We start from the raw sequence: 15,200 nt of genomic DNA, 5'->3' as shown, positions 1-15,200 counted from the left end.
AAATGCCAGCGATTGGACCGCAAAAAAGTCCTTTTCCATCACGACAATGCACCAGCACACACGTCAGCAGTTGTTGTCGCAAAGTTAATGGAAATAGGATTCCAACTCGTTTCATCACATCCTCCCTATTCTCCAGACTTGGCTCCCTTGGACTACTATTTGCTCCCCAATTCGAAGAAATGTATGGCTGGACAAAGATTTTATTCAAACGAGGAGGTGATTGAAGCAAGTAATAGCTATTTTGCAGACTTGGACAATTCCTATTATTCGGAGGGGATGAAAAAATTAAAACAGCGTTGGACGAAGTGTATAAGTCTAAAAGGAGACAATGTCGAAAAATAAAAGAGGTTTACCCCAAACACACAAGTAGTTTTTATGTTTGCACAGACTTTTCAAACGCCACTCGTATGCACTATGTGCGCTGCACATCCTACACCAATGATGTCTCGACCAAGCCGCCCCTTAATTTGTGGAATGCTGCACGGGATTAGCCGAGCGGTCTCAGGCGCTGCAGTCTTGGACTGTGCGGTTGGTCCCGGCGGAGGTCCGAGTTCTCCCTCGGACATGGGGGTGTGTGTTTGTCCTTAGGATAATTTAAGTTAAGTAGTGTGTAGGCTTAGGGACTGATGACCTTAGTAGTTAAGTCCCATAAGATTTCACACACATTTGAACATTTTGAATTTGTGGAAAATATTGTTTGTCGCTCTTCCAGACCGTCCACCAAGGTTTATGTTGGCATTGTCCCTGCAGAATGCTACAATCTTATCACTGAAATTATATTCTCTGATGATATTACATAGATAGTTTCCAACAATATCTGCAGTTTCACCAGGCAGCTCTTTAAACTGGAGAATTTTCACACATATGCCTTCAAGATGCAAGAAATATCGAACAGGTACAGGGAAGAGCTTTATGTTTCCAAGATTAGACGCACCAGAAAGAATAGTAATGCAGTTCACTTTAAACATTTCTCGCAGCATTTCATCTCGACAATGTGGAGCAAGCATATTAACATCAATGGCTTTGCACTTTGTACGGCCACAGGTGTACTTAGACTCGAAGCACTTCTGGATGAGTTCAGACGTAGTCACCTGAACGGTGGCTATGGTCCTCTTGTACTAAATGGAAGGCACATGTGGCTTCCGCTGCAGCTAGTTTAAGCTTGTGGTCACTTGGAACAACTTGCCGCAAAAAGTCTGCTAAACTTCTCGAAGGCGTGGCTGTGGTATATGACGACTTGTGTTCGGCCTTTTTCAAGTAATACGCTATGTCGTACTTCACTCCTCGAAAATTCTCCTCCACATTTCGTGCAACGGATATCGTCGTCTGTTCTCCCTCTTTATATAATGAATGGATACCTGTGTTAAAAGTAAATAAATGACTGTGTATGAAGGTTTGTTCGCTTGAATTTGATTTAACCCCTCTACTATCTATGGATGTCTACAGGAATACAATTACTACGTAGGGGTCTATCAGACCGCCTTTTTATTTATTTATTTTTATGTAAATCAATTCTTCTAGTGAATATACATGTTTACGATTTCCTTTTTTTTCCTGTTTTGTAAGTGCTGAAGCGAGCAACTTCAAAAGACAGAAATTATCATTGTTTGGTCAATCGTATAAGATAAACATACATTCACGAAAACTCTAATTTAGATTTTTTTGACACGTTGACAGCCAATGTCAAAATCGTACTGCTCCCAGAATCCATGTTAAACGGTTCATTCAGTTTGATTCGTCATCTCAGTTGAAGTCCACCTGTCTCAGAATTTTTTCAAAAACAGTTATTGACGTGAAAACAGAGCCTGCGAATTATCTCGTAGTTGGCGTAAAGAGTGGAAAGTTCAGCTCAGATGGTAATTATATCTCCTTACACCTCAAAGAATTGGAGAAGGAGAAAGTACATTTTCCAGATGTGTTGTGCATGTCCTTGTACTTATTAAATGACGCTACCGTTAATCACGTTTTAGCAGTTATCTCGTGGTGTTTTGTCTAATTTGAGAAGTAACACCAAGTTTTTGCGTGGAAGAATGCTTTTAGACAGCGTTCCCCAACTGAAAGGTCGTGACCCGGCACCGGGACACGAAAATAAAATACCGGGTTGCACAAATATCTACTTGACGTAATTGACAGTTTACAATTACGTACGTTATTAAATAATCACATTTTAATAATATTAAGTTAATTAAAAAAACTTAGTTTCTAAAGAAAATCATGTGACAGTTGTATGTTACATAGAAGTTGCGCTCATTCTAGCAAATAATGGAATTGCGCGTCGTTAAGATACTACTTTACTGACGATCGTCCTGCATTTGGCCTAACACTGGGGCTCACAAAGCTAAGATAATGTCAAAGAGAGTAAAACATAGGTTCATTTTCGCACGATACAGCAACTCTTATCAAGGGGAATTTGCTAGGACTGAACAGTGCGCACTAATCTGAAGTAATACTTCCTTTCAATCGACATCAACCGAACATGGATAAGGAACCTGTCTTCAGTCAATTTATAATCCTGTAATTTGTCAGATTCAAATGCTGACTCGTTAACTGTGCTGTCGTGTGACAGATTTTTGTATATCTTGTCATCAAGAGTCCGCCCCGATAGCTGAGTGGTCAGCGTGGCGGTCTGTCACGCCAGGGAGCGCGGGTTCGAGATTTTCTCCGCCCAGGGACTGGGTGTTGTGTTGTCCTCATTATCATTTCATCATCATCAGTGAAAGGCAACGGGAAACCACCACTGGAATCACTTCCCTAGACGCTCATGCGGTGGACCTCTCTGACGAGGCTTCCCCCATGGCAAGACCTGCCGTAAGGCTGAACACAAAGTTTTTTTTTGTCATCAAGAGATCCCGTTTTAGCAGAACTAACGGTGAAATTTCTATTGCCTTTAGATTCGATATTTACGTGTGAAGCAGGGTTTTCAACACTGGTGTTCCTGAAAAAATAAATAGGCCTATAAAAACCGATTGGAAATTGAACCTGTCCTATGGATAAAGATAACGTTTTTTGAACCGAATTTGGAGCTCATAGGCGAAAATAAACAGCTACATACTTCTCACTTACAGGGCAGCTAAGGTAATATAACTGTGAAACCGTAATTACCATTTTATTGTTAAAAAGTTGACGCATGAAATACATTGTATATTGTGTTAACTTTAGAAAGTGTTTTAATTTGCTTCATTATCAATCACACGAGAATTTGAGCTTTTTGCCTCCTAGAACTATTGTTGGGGTCTTGGTGGCATCATTAGAATTGTTAATCGTGTCAGCTGTGCTCATATTATCATTGTAGCCAACGTGATTAGATCTAACAATTTTTGCACTATAGCTGCGTGGCAAAGTGTTAATAACAAGTTGAATTTAATTTCATATTCTTTGCTACTTACCAGTTCTGTATATGAAAATAACACTCTCTGTAATCCCAAATCACCTTCTTTAAAAGTTCACCTGCGCGGGCTGTGAGGGAGAAGGGGCAACGCAGTAGGGCTGACAACATTTACTAGCACAGGGCTCACGGCTCTGTGCCAAAGACTGTACTCTCGCATGTGTTGGCATCAGTGTGGAAAGACAGGAGAAGAACTAGCGGTGGGGGCGGTAGCTCTTTCAAATGTCCTACTGTATAGTAAAAAAAATTTCAATGCTTCAAGAAGGGAAGACAAAAAAATAACTAGGTTAGGACAAAAATTTGGTAACTTCTGCTTTAAGACATATCAACAATTAAAAGAAACCTTTGTTTCCATTGTCATTGGTGACACACAGTATACATTTTTCGTCTGGAAGAAAAATATTTGTATGAAATTTTGTGTGCACATTTCTCTTACTTCATTCCAAGTGGGAAAATAAAAATCCTGTTTCACCACGTTCAGATGACATGCTATACCTGTTCCTGACGCCCAAAACCTTTAAATCACACGTATTTGCTACTAATGTTTCCGTTACCTGGCTTTATGCAGAAACTCGTTTCGTACGAGTTAACTCGCAGTTGGCGCCAGTGGCCAGTTTGTACGAGAGACTCTTGTAGTTGGCACGCAACGTGTTAAGCTCTACAATCTGGCACTACATAACTTGATGTAGCTCTTATGAATCGTAGTATATAGCGTATTATTAGGGGAGATAGCGTAAAACATTTTTAATTAAAATTTTGCTGGTGAAATTTGAACTGCTGTATAAACTTTTATGGAACGTAGCTAAGAACCATTCTGATTAAACCAGCTGTCAAATAAATACACGGCATTAAAATCCGGCCTTTCGTTTCGAAGTTATGATGGCACTGACATGCGCACACACAAACACACTTTAAACTTACAACATTCCTCTGTTTTCATTGCCGGTTAATAAGGGAAAAATTGCAGTAACAGTCTTAAGAGCTCTGGTATCCATGCATCACATCCACCGGGAAGAGCCCACTTCAATTTGCGTGGGTGTGTTATATATCGCTACTGAAAAATTTGTTACCCTTTCAGAGACGATCTATGGTATTTGAGGGTTAATTAAAAACAGTGTTACCACACTGTTTATGATACTGAATTATGAGTACCTTACTTACTTCTCTTGAAGTTCGGAACTGAAAATGCAGTAACGTTTGGGCATTGCGAAGCTTGCTAAAATCCGTGCGCGCCATAATGCTCACGCCAGCAAAACAATCATGAAACCGCTAGAGAAATCCAGCTCAGTAATACCAACTTCTGCGCAAGTATTATTGAAGGTCTCGAAATTGAACGCGTCAGCAGACAGATCGTGTAGACGCATTCTATAATGTGTTACGTTAGGTTTGGGATATGATGTGAAAATTAAGTGCAAAACACTTTTACAATGCTAAAAATGTGAGAAGTTACATGTTGAAACATCCCATGACCGAGACTTGGATCTGATTTGTAAAACCCGGAACATTTAGACGCTCCGGCTGAACCTGGTCGCGACAGGGGGAGAGGACTCCAAAAACCGGAACCGTCCCGGCCAAATCGTGACATCTGGTCACTTTAATAAAAAATGGTCTCGATACCTTCTGTCGTGACATTTTCCCTGAGCGGGATGTTGCGAGCTTAAAGGGAGACGCATATAAGACTACTATATAAGGAATGGGCCAGTGACATATGGAGCTGTGGATCGCGCCGGGGAGCGTGCAGGGGAGGCCGAAATGATTAAGAGAACCGATCGCAATAAACGGTAAATCCGGGTTCGAGTCCTGGTTCGGCACAAACTTTCACAAGTCACAACTGGGCAACACATTTATGCCTATAGCAGCTATGTCATGAAATTCGGATTCAGCGAATGATTTGGAAAGAAATAGGATTGAAGAAACCTGATTATATTAGTATACAGGGTGTTACAAAAAGGTACGGCCAAACTCTCAGAAAACATACCTCACACACAAAGAAAGAAAATATGTTACGTGGACATGTGTCCGGAGACGCTTACTTTCCATGTTAGAGCTCATTTTATTACTTCTCTTCAAATCACATTAATCAGCGTGACTTCAAACACTTTGTTACAGGAAATGTTCAAAATGTCCTCCGTTAGCGAGGATACATGCATCCACCCTCCATCGCATGGAATCCCTGATGCGCTGATGTAGCCCTGGCGAATGGCGTATTGTATCACAGCCGTCCACAATATGAGCACGAAGAGTCTCTATATTTGGTTCGGGGGTTGCGTAGACAAGAGCTTTCAAATGCCTCCATAAATGAAAGTCAAGAGGGTTGAGGTCAGGAGAGCGTGCAGGCCATGGAATTGGTCCGCCTCTACCAATCCATTGGTCACCGAATCTGTTGTTGAGAAGCGTACGAACACTTCGACTGAAATGTGCAGGAGCTCCATCGCGCATGAACCACATGTTGTGTCGTACTTGTAAAGGCACATGTTTTAGCAGGACAGGTAGAGTATCCCGTATGAAATCATGATAACGTGCTCCATTGAGCGTAGGTGGAAGAACATGGGGCCCAATCAAGACATCACCAACAATGCCTGCCCAAACGTTCACAGAAAATCTGTGTTGATGACGTGATTGCACAATTGCGTGCGGACTCTCGTCAGCCCACACATGTTGGAATGAAGCCTCATCCGTAAAGAGAACATTTGCACTGAAATGAGGATTGACGCATTGTTGGATGAACCATTCGCAGAAGTGTACCCGTGGAGGCCAATCAGCTGCTGAGAGTGCCTGCACACGCTGTACAGGGCACGGAAACAACTGGTTCTCCCGTAGAACTCTCCATACAGTGACGTGGTCAACGTTACCTTGTACAGCAGCAACTTCTCTGACGCTGACATTAGGGTTATCGTCAACTGCACGAAGAATTGCCTCGTCCATTGCAGGTGTCCTCGTCGTTCTGGGTCTTCCCCAGTCGCGAGTCATAGGCTGGAATGTTCCGTGCTCACTAAGACGCCGATCAATTGCTTCGAACGTCTTCCTGTCGGGACACCTTCGTTCTGGAAATCTGTCTCGATACAAACGTACTGTGCCACGGCTATTGTCCCGTGCTAATCCATACATCAAATGGGCATCTGCCAACTCCGCATTTGTAAACACTGCACTGGCTGCAAAACCACGTTCGTGATGAACACTAACCTGTTGATGCTACGTACTGATGTGCTTGATGCTAGCTAGTACTGTAGAGCAATGAGTCGCATGCCAACACAAGCACCGAAGTCAACATTACCTTCCTTCAATTGGGCCAACTGGTGGTGAATCGAAGAAGTACAGTACATACTGACGAAACTAAAATGAGCTCTAACATGGCGATTAAGCGTTTCCGGACACATGTTCACGTAACATCTTTTCTTTATTTGTGTGTGAGGAATGTTTCCTGATAGTTTGGCCGTACCTTTTTGTAACACCCTGTATAGCATTGAAAATTTTAAGCTATTTTTTATGACCGCCTTGCTACATACCCCGTTTCTCATGTATGGCTGATACATGGTTCGAATAGTACGGGCATTATCAATATAGCGGTATTAATTTTTCAGGGGATGACATCCAGATTCAGAAAATAAGAATGGGTGGGTGGTTGCAACAGAGCATCAAGCCAGCCATTGGAGTTCGGGATTTTAGAGCAATAAAACTGGGTTCGGCTTTAACCGAATGGTGAAAATTACAAGAACTACAGCACACAGAACTGATATTGTAAGTGGACTGTAGTTGACTGCCGATTCCCGTAACTTTCTTGCTCCTTCCAAACTCCCCATTTCAAAATCCTCTACGTGGAGGGGACGACTCTACGCTGTTTCCAAAGTGACAGGCCGGAATTGTTGCTAAATTGATGAAAAAGCAGGGGAGAAGTACACGTAACTCCCTGCATTTGCGTACATCTTTACACACGAAGTTGGTACTGGACCAAAACTGTGTCTTCACCAGTGGTCAGCGTTACACACGAAGAACACAGTCGAGAGAGACACTGTTCTATTCACTGAACCAAATTTTTTGAGCTATGGTACTGATTCTTCCGCACTGCTCAGATGATGCCGTGGTGTGCTGCTCTTTGATGTTCATGCTCAGTTATTCCCTGGGGACTGTAGGGTAGCCATGGCGTACACTGACGTACGGGTTCCAGTTCGCAGTCTAGCTTTCAAAAGCTGTGGAATGGCTCACTTCCACGAAAACTGCCCATATTCCCAAAGGAGGCGCTCTTCACCTAACGAGATTCACACAATGCCTTCTGCTGACACAAGACGCCGTAGAGACGTTTCTTGCAACACACCACACTAGCACGGAGGGAGCAAGGCAGCCTTTACAAGCGCAAGCTCCAGCATTCTCGCAAAAATAACCACGCAATAATAGCAGAAAATGAGTTAATATCGCTTAGCGATATGTTACAGTGATTTAACAAAGTTAACTGGCTGACAACAAAATATTGTTTCATTCACACAATACTCTCTCAGTTAAGTATGTTTTATGTAGTAGGTACTTGTGGTAAAGTGGTAGTATCAATAAGTTTTGAGTTCGATAAACATGATTTTTGAATAGTCTTGAGTGTCGTTTTGTAAGAAATTATTGTGCTGCCCTTCCCCCGCTTCTCACATCCTTGTTATGCTTTTGCCCTGAGGTAAGCTATAAGCTACTAGGATCTGTAATATACCAGTTTAAGGTATTCTGTAGAGCTTATGTTAACAGAATCCATAGAAAAAAAATCTTCTCCTTCTTCTGCAAGAGAATTATCTTCAGGTGAAAATTTAGGCTGCATTGTATATGGTGACAGTTTTGAGGAGAACTGAATTCAATGTCATGTGCTTGTTAGGACTGAGCTTAGGAACTTAGTGAAGACGTGGAGGATTTACAATTATTGTGATCATTATAAAGTGAAATTCTACTAATGTGTGTAGAAGCCACCATAATATCCGAACAGCAGTGTAATCATAAATAGCTACAAACTTAAAGCGTGTCATATCTGAAAAAGAATCTGTTTGATATAGATAGTGCTTTTTTTCTAAAAAAAAGTTTCAGGGTACTCCGACATTGAATATAATGCAGCGAAAATTACTTATAACTGAAGCATGGGATACCACCCGTCTGCTTTTAGCCATGACGTCATCAACATCATCATGATAGCGGGACTGTAGAGACATCTATCGGTCGCTCGGCGTTTGAGAGTACGCATATCCGTTTAGACTACCATCGCCTACTATTAGCGGGCGAGGGCACTACATGCTTGTCGAACTTGCAGCCAGCGATTCAGTTGTCGAGAACGGTTGCCGCAGCTTCGAAATGCTAGAAACAGTCAATGACATCGCTTTTCCCACCAAAAACTGCACTGGTATCGTTCGTATTGCAATTCCAACACTAAAAAATGAAATAAAAAATTTACCTTCCATGAAATAAATCTTTGGCACTCTTCCAAGTCTTCAACATCATTAAAAAATTATTTTCTCGACGAAAAAGTTTAGGGGTACGCATCCCCCAACGTCCCCCAGAAAAACAGCGCTGGATATAGGTGCTACAGTATTCGTGCTTATGTTGTGAGCCATATTACTCGTCTGTAAACAATCCAGTGCGAAACACCGGTAACTCCGAAGTGCAACACGTCGTTCATTTCTTATTCATTACCTTTTCCGAATATGGGCTAGAGCAATCGCCTTAAAAGCTGCACTACCAGTTTTTATTTCATTCATACCGTTATTTAAACTTCCATGTAGTACTTTACGTAAGGTGGCGACTCTGTACGCCCCACCCACAAATGAGGTTCTTTATATGGTTTTCTTGCATATACATCCCTACAGACTGTATCTTAGAAATGAAAAAGAGTTTCTGTAATTGCTCGTCAGCAGCTCCATGCTTGGTTCAACGATAATTGATGAAGCACTTGTTTCTTGTAGGAGCCACAGATGTCACATGACCCCTTAGAACCACAATGTATAATTCTGGCTTCGAGCGTCATAGTGCAGCGAGAACATTACGCAGTGCTAAAAGAGGTCAGTGCCATACTAATGTAAGCTACTTTCGGTTTCGGTCTTAAATAGACAACTGGATGGAGTTGGCTGCAACGACTTTTCTTTACCGTCGCGATTACATGTGTAAATATTTACTTCAAATTTAATACTGAATTTAATACTGCTATGTATTACCGCTGGCGCCTGTTCAACAAACTTATTTCTGTTTACAGATGTAATAAGTCAGTTCTGGAAACAGCCTTTATCTTCTATTTTTGCAACTCCATAATTGCAACTTTTCTGATTTGCTTACTACATCTATATTCTGAGATTCCGTACTCTTCCTGGTCCAGCGTTATAGACTGGGCGTATCATAATTAATGGCATAATCGTATACAGTTGAAAGAACACGATACTAGAGGCAAAAAAGTCTCAGTAAACATAGGGTCGAAAATGCATACCTCAAGAGCTACGAGCAATTTTTCATCTTCGATACTGTGAAGCAAATCTGTTCTATTGCAAGTTCTTTGCTTTCCATATTTTGGGAGCTGGTATTATGGACCAAAGCAAGAAAAGAAAGTCCAGTAAACATGTGCTCTAAAATGCATTCCTTAAGAGCTATGAGCACTTGTTCATCTTTGATACTTTGGAACATAACTCTTCTAATGACCAAGTGCTCGTAACTTTTAAAGTCAGTGTTTTAGAGCACATGTTTGCTGGACATGTCACTCTTATTTTGGTTCATACTACCACTTCCCAAAATATAGAAAGCAAAGAGCTCGCAGTAGAAGAGATTTGCTTCACACTATCGAAGATGAAAAATTGCTCGTAGCTCTTAAGGTATACATTTTCGACCCTACGTTTACTGAGACTTTTTTGCTTCACTAGACGCGTTATATACTGGCGCCTGTTTAACAAACTTATTTCTGTTAAATATGTACAAAGCTATATAACGTCTACTTTCAACTCTATGCATTTATTCCATTAATTATGATACACCCTGCATAATGGCAAATAGCAGTTTTATCATGAAAAGTTGAAACCTAAGTTTAAGAAAAATTGTAATTTACATCACGAGTGCTTCCGAGACACAAGGTTCTATGTGACATACAAAACGGAATCCGTAATGAACGAACTAAATAAAATCATCACACATTACAGATAATATTACTGGAATATTGCAGTTATCCTGGAAACCTAATAATTAATTAGTCATCGAGATGGCACCGATAAAAAGTGTCGTGTTTTAAAAAAATCAATAATGATTTCCAGGTAAGACGTAACTGTCATCAGAGGCGACCTTATACTGTCCGTCACCGGGACTAGAGCTCTAGCTAATGTAGTCGTAGTGTTCAGTAATTAATTGGGAATTTAATTTTGTTTAGGATTTACAAAAAGATATATTTTGTAGCTTCTTCATTTATAATCATACAAATTGTTTGCATACGGAGCTACTCATTATGAACGGAACTGCAAGGTGATGTAAATTGCTGATTGGTTGCCGAGTGCATGGCAACGTAGTTCCGCACACGACACTGATCTGAAGGGGCGGAAAGTGCAGCTGGTGCGCACAGGGTGGGGCCCGTGTCTCGTCACGTTCTGCTCTGTTCAGGGATACGTGCCTCAGTCGGTAAAAGCGGAACCCCTACAGCACTACTTTGTTGTCTGTCTGTCTGTCTGTCCGACTGTAAAAACCCTTTTTCTCAGGAACAGAAAGACGTATCAACATGAAATTCATGCCATTTGCTAAAGTCTATGATCCTTTGGACTTTTAATAAAAGTTAGTTGCTAAGTTAATGCAATTAAAAGATACGGCCCTTTTTGTCACATATTTCGATATTCGCAAACACAAAAAACAAAGCCTATAGGGTATTTCCCGTTGACCTAGAATCGTGAAATTGTGCAAAATGTAAGGTTTCCCATTACAAGTAAAGGGAAGTATCTGACAAGCCAATTTGTTATTATCTCACATTGTAATTCTGTCAGAGACAGCAAAGGACTTGGAAGAGCAGTTGAACGGAATGGACAGTGTCTTGAAAGGAGGATATAAGATGAATATCAACAAAAGCAAAACGAGGATAATGGAATGTAGTCAAATTAAATCGGGTGATGCTGAGGGAATTAGATTAGGAAATGAGACACTTAAAGTAGTAAAGGAGTTTTGCTATTTAGGGAGTAAAATAACTGATGATGGTCGAAGTAGAGAGGATATAAAATGTAGACTGGCAATGGCAAGGAAATCGTTTCTGAAGAAGAGAAATTTGTTAACATCGAGTATAGATTTAAGTGTCAGGAAGTCGTTTCTGAAATTATTTGTATGGAGTGTAGCCATGTATGGAAGTGAAACATGGACGATAACTAGTTTGGACAAGAAGAGAATAGAAGCTTTGGAAATGTGGTGCTACAGAAGAATGCTGAAGATAAGGTGGGTAGATCACGTAACTAATGAGGAGGTATTGAATGGGATTGGGGAGAAGAGAAGATTGTGGCACAACTTGACTAGAAGAAGGGATCGGTTGGTAGGGCATGTTTTGAGGCATCAAGGGATCACAAATTTAGCATTGGAGGGCAGCGTGGAGGGTAAAAATCGTAGAGGGAGACCAAGAGATGAATACACTAAGCAGATTCAGAAGGATGTAGGTTGCAGTAGGTACTGGGAGATGAAGAAGCTTGCACAGGATAGAGTAGCATGGAGAGCTGCATCAAACCAGTCTCAGGACTGAAGACCACAACAACAACAACAACAACATGCAGAGATGAAGGAGGTTTTCGGTTCATTCAGACTTCAAGAGAAATATATACTACAGTTTGTTTTTATCAGCAACAGAGTTGCAAGAATCATTCACAATTCGTAGTTTTTTAACAGAATCAACTGTACTACCGTGATGTAGCTCACATGATTTCTCCCGCCATAACATAGCGTAATACGAATATAAGACAAAGCGTTACTTCAGACGGAGGTACATTAATAACTCTGAGGCTCGAAACTATTCATTTAATTTATACACCCAGTTAAGAAAGACAGTTCCTAAAACCTGCAATTTATCTTTAGATTCACACAAAAAATACGACCTCGGTCCCAAGAACTGAAACAGAACAAAATTCGATAATTATAAGGGGTAGTCAAATGAAAATGATACAGACGGAAAAAAGAAATTAGCTGTTTATTATTTCAAAAGCAGTCACCATAATTGTAAATGCATTTGCCCACTGTGAGACAAGACGGTCCGTGCCATACGGAAAAATGTTTGCGGGTTTGCGGTTGTATGTGGAACCATGACTGTATCCAGGGGTGCAGCTCACCATCCGAAGCAAGTCGTAGGCCACGAATGATTTTCTTCAGGTATCAGATAGATTATATGATGGTAAGACAGAGATTTAGGAACCAGGTTCTAAATTGTAAGATATTTCCAAGGGCGGATGTGGACTCTGACCACAATCTACTGGTTATGAAATGTAGATTAAAACTGAAGAAACTGCAAAAAGGTGGTAACTTAAGGAGATGGGATCTGGATAAACTGACTAAATCTCATGGTGAGAGCTCGGGACTCTACGGCGCATATGTAAGAGTTTCCTAGCGAAACTTCTGTAGCTCACACTGCCCTGACTCTGTAGCCGTGACTGAAAATTTGTACGTCGCTCTGGTGACTCGACGTCTTGTTCTGCCATTCAAGAACAGCATTCTAGAAAGTTTTCTCCAAGAGGTTAACGCTCGTCCACATGCCGCTTTTGCAACCCACATGCTTGACAGAATGTCGTCATGTTACCTTGGCGTGCTCGATCACTAGATCTGTCTCCAATCGAGCACGTATGGGATATCATCGGACAACAACTCCAGCGCCATCCACAAATTGCTTTAATCGTCCCTGCATTGACCGACCATGTGCAACAGGCACGGAACTGCATCCCATAAACTGACATCTGGCACCTGAACAACACAATGCATGCTTGCATTCAGCATGCTGGTGATTACACCTGTTATTAATGTCCCAGAATTTCACATTTGCAACGGCTTATACTGGTAAGCCAAAACATTATGCCCACTGCTAGACGCGAGGTTGGATGTCGCCTGGTGGCGTTGCGGGAACATGGCACGGTAAGGAAAGTACAGAAGTGGATCAAAGACGGATCGGGAATCATTCTAGGGACGACACAGGCCACAAATGGCGAAATCTACTGACATAAGACACTTTGACAATTATTATTACCCAGAGCCTGTGAACGAGTATCTAGAAAACGGCGTAGCCGGTTGAATTTTCAAGAGCTACTGCGGTGAGCATCTATGGAAACGGTAGAACGACAGTAAAACAAAGCAGGATAGGTGACGATCTCTGGCATTTATGCCGTAAGAGCACAATGCTGGTACACGCGTAAGTGCTTTGGAGCACTTCGTTCATCGTACATGTTGATCACGGAGCTACGCAGCAGACGACCCCGAAGTGTTCACATGTTGGCCCAACGACATCGTCAATTACGATGGCAGTTGCCACGGGATTGCCGAGACTGGACCTTGGATCAATGGTTGGTTGCTTGGTTGGTTTGAGGGGGGGGGGAGGAGGGACCAGAGGGGGGGGGGGGAGGGACCAGACCAAACTGCTTGGTCATCAGTTACTTCTTCCTATAAAGCAAGTCCGCGAGGGAAATGGAACCGTGCCGCCTCATCGGATGAATCTCACGTTTTTGTTACAACAGGTAGACGATCGTCTCCACAAACGCCATCATCCACGCGAAAGACAGTTCGAAATGTGCACCACGCCTAGGATGCAGGCTGGTGGGAGACATTGCGCTGCGCCTGCTTGGGACATGTGGCAGTACTCGAAGACGCGCCGGCAGTTGCGTACCACCTGCACCACTACACGCTTGATGTCTTCCCCGCCGGCGACGTCATCTTGGTATGAGCAGCATGATAGTGTACTCACTTTGAAGTCGTGGCCACGAAATTCGCTTCATGTGAATCCAGTGAAGCCCATTTGCATAACTGCCAACCTTGTAATCACATGGCAAAAATGGATGAGGGAGAGTGTGTCCATCCGGCCCCGCCCCACCCCCCTCCACAGCCTACCCCACCTCGGAACATTTTAAAAATTAGAAGCACGATTTCGGATCTTAAACGCAATATTACAGACATTCTGCGACCATAAATAATATAACATAATATAATGTGCAACAGTGTAATGTCAATCAACAGCTCCGCCAGTACACCAGTGATGCAAGTGAAGCAGCAAGATGATGAAATTGTAAGTGATCAACTGTCATATAAAAGCCTTACACACTATTTTCGTAACACATAAATGATGCATATCAATTTGCATCCTATACAGGCTGTGATATGTGTAGTCAACCACAAAGAAGAAAACCAGCAGAAGACATCACTGATTTAGATTTCTAGCCATACACTGACCCCTCCTTCCACCCAAATGCCATACCAGCAGCTACAGTAAAAAACAATGGACAAAGTGTTCTAGATTAATCTAGTTTAAAACTGTTTATTTTTAAGTAACATTTCTCTAAGTATGTATGTACGTATAAACGCCTGAAGATGAACATATTCGAAACGCGTTGCATTATGTAAGATTATACATAAAATAAAAAAAGTGACTGGTAGCAGAAACTTGAAATAAATAATTATCCCACACAGTCACGGTTCACAAACATTGCCATTATGGCTGAAAATAAGCGAGTAGTTCGCCTTCCGTAATGTTCGCACATGCATTGACAATGCACTGACGAATGTTGTCAGGCGTTGTCAGTGGATCACGATAGCAAATATCCCCACAGAAAGAAAACCGGGGACGTCAGATCCGGTGAACGTGCGGGCCATGGTATGGTGCTTCGAC

At 41.8% G+C, this 15,200-nt stretch overlaps 1 protein-coding gene across 1 annotated transcript in view; it reads right to left on the bottom strand.

Moving 5' to 3' along the window:
- Positions 1 to 15,200, bottom strand: part of LOC124605891 — a 374,153-nt gene that overhangs the window by 267,890 nt on the left and 91,063 nt on the right. The gene's annotated exons all lie outside the window — the stretch shown is intronic.

The sequence above is a fragment of the Schistocerca americana genome, chromosome 3 (assembly GCF_021461395.2).
Source record: "Schistocerca americana isolate TAMUIC-IGC-003095 chromosome 3, iqSchAmer2.1, whole genome shotgun sequence".
Classification (NCBI taxonomy): Eukaryota; Metazoa; Arthropoda; class Insecta; order Orthoptera; family Acrididae; genus Schistocerca; species Schistocerca americana.
Note: the sequence above shows the minus strand (reverse complement) of the source record. Positions and strands in the feature narration are given on the sequence as shown.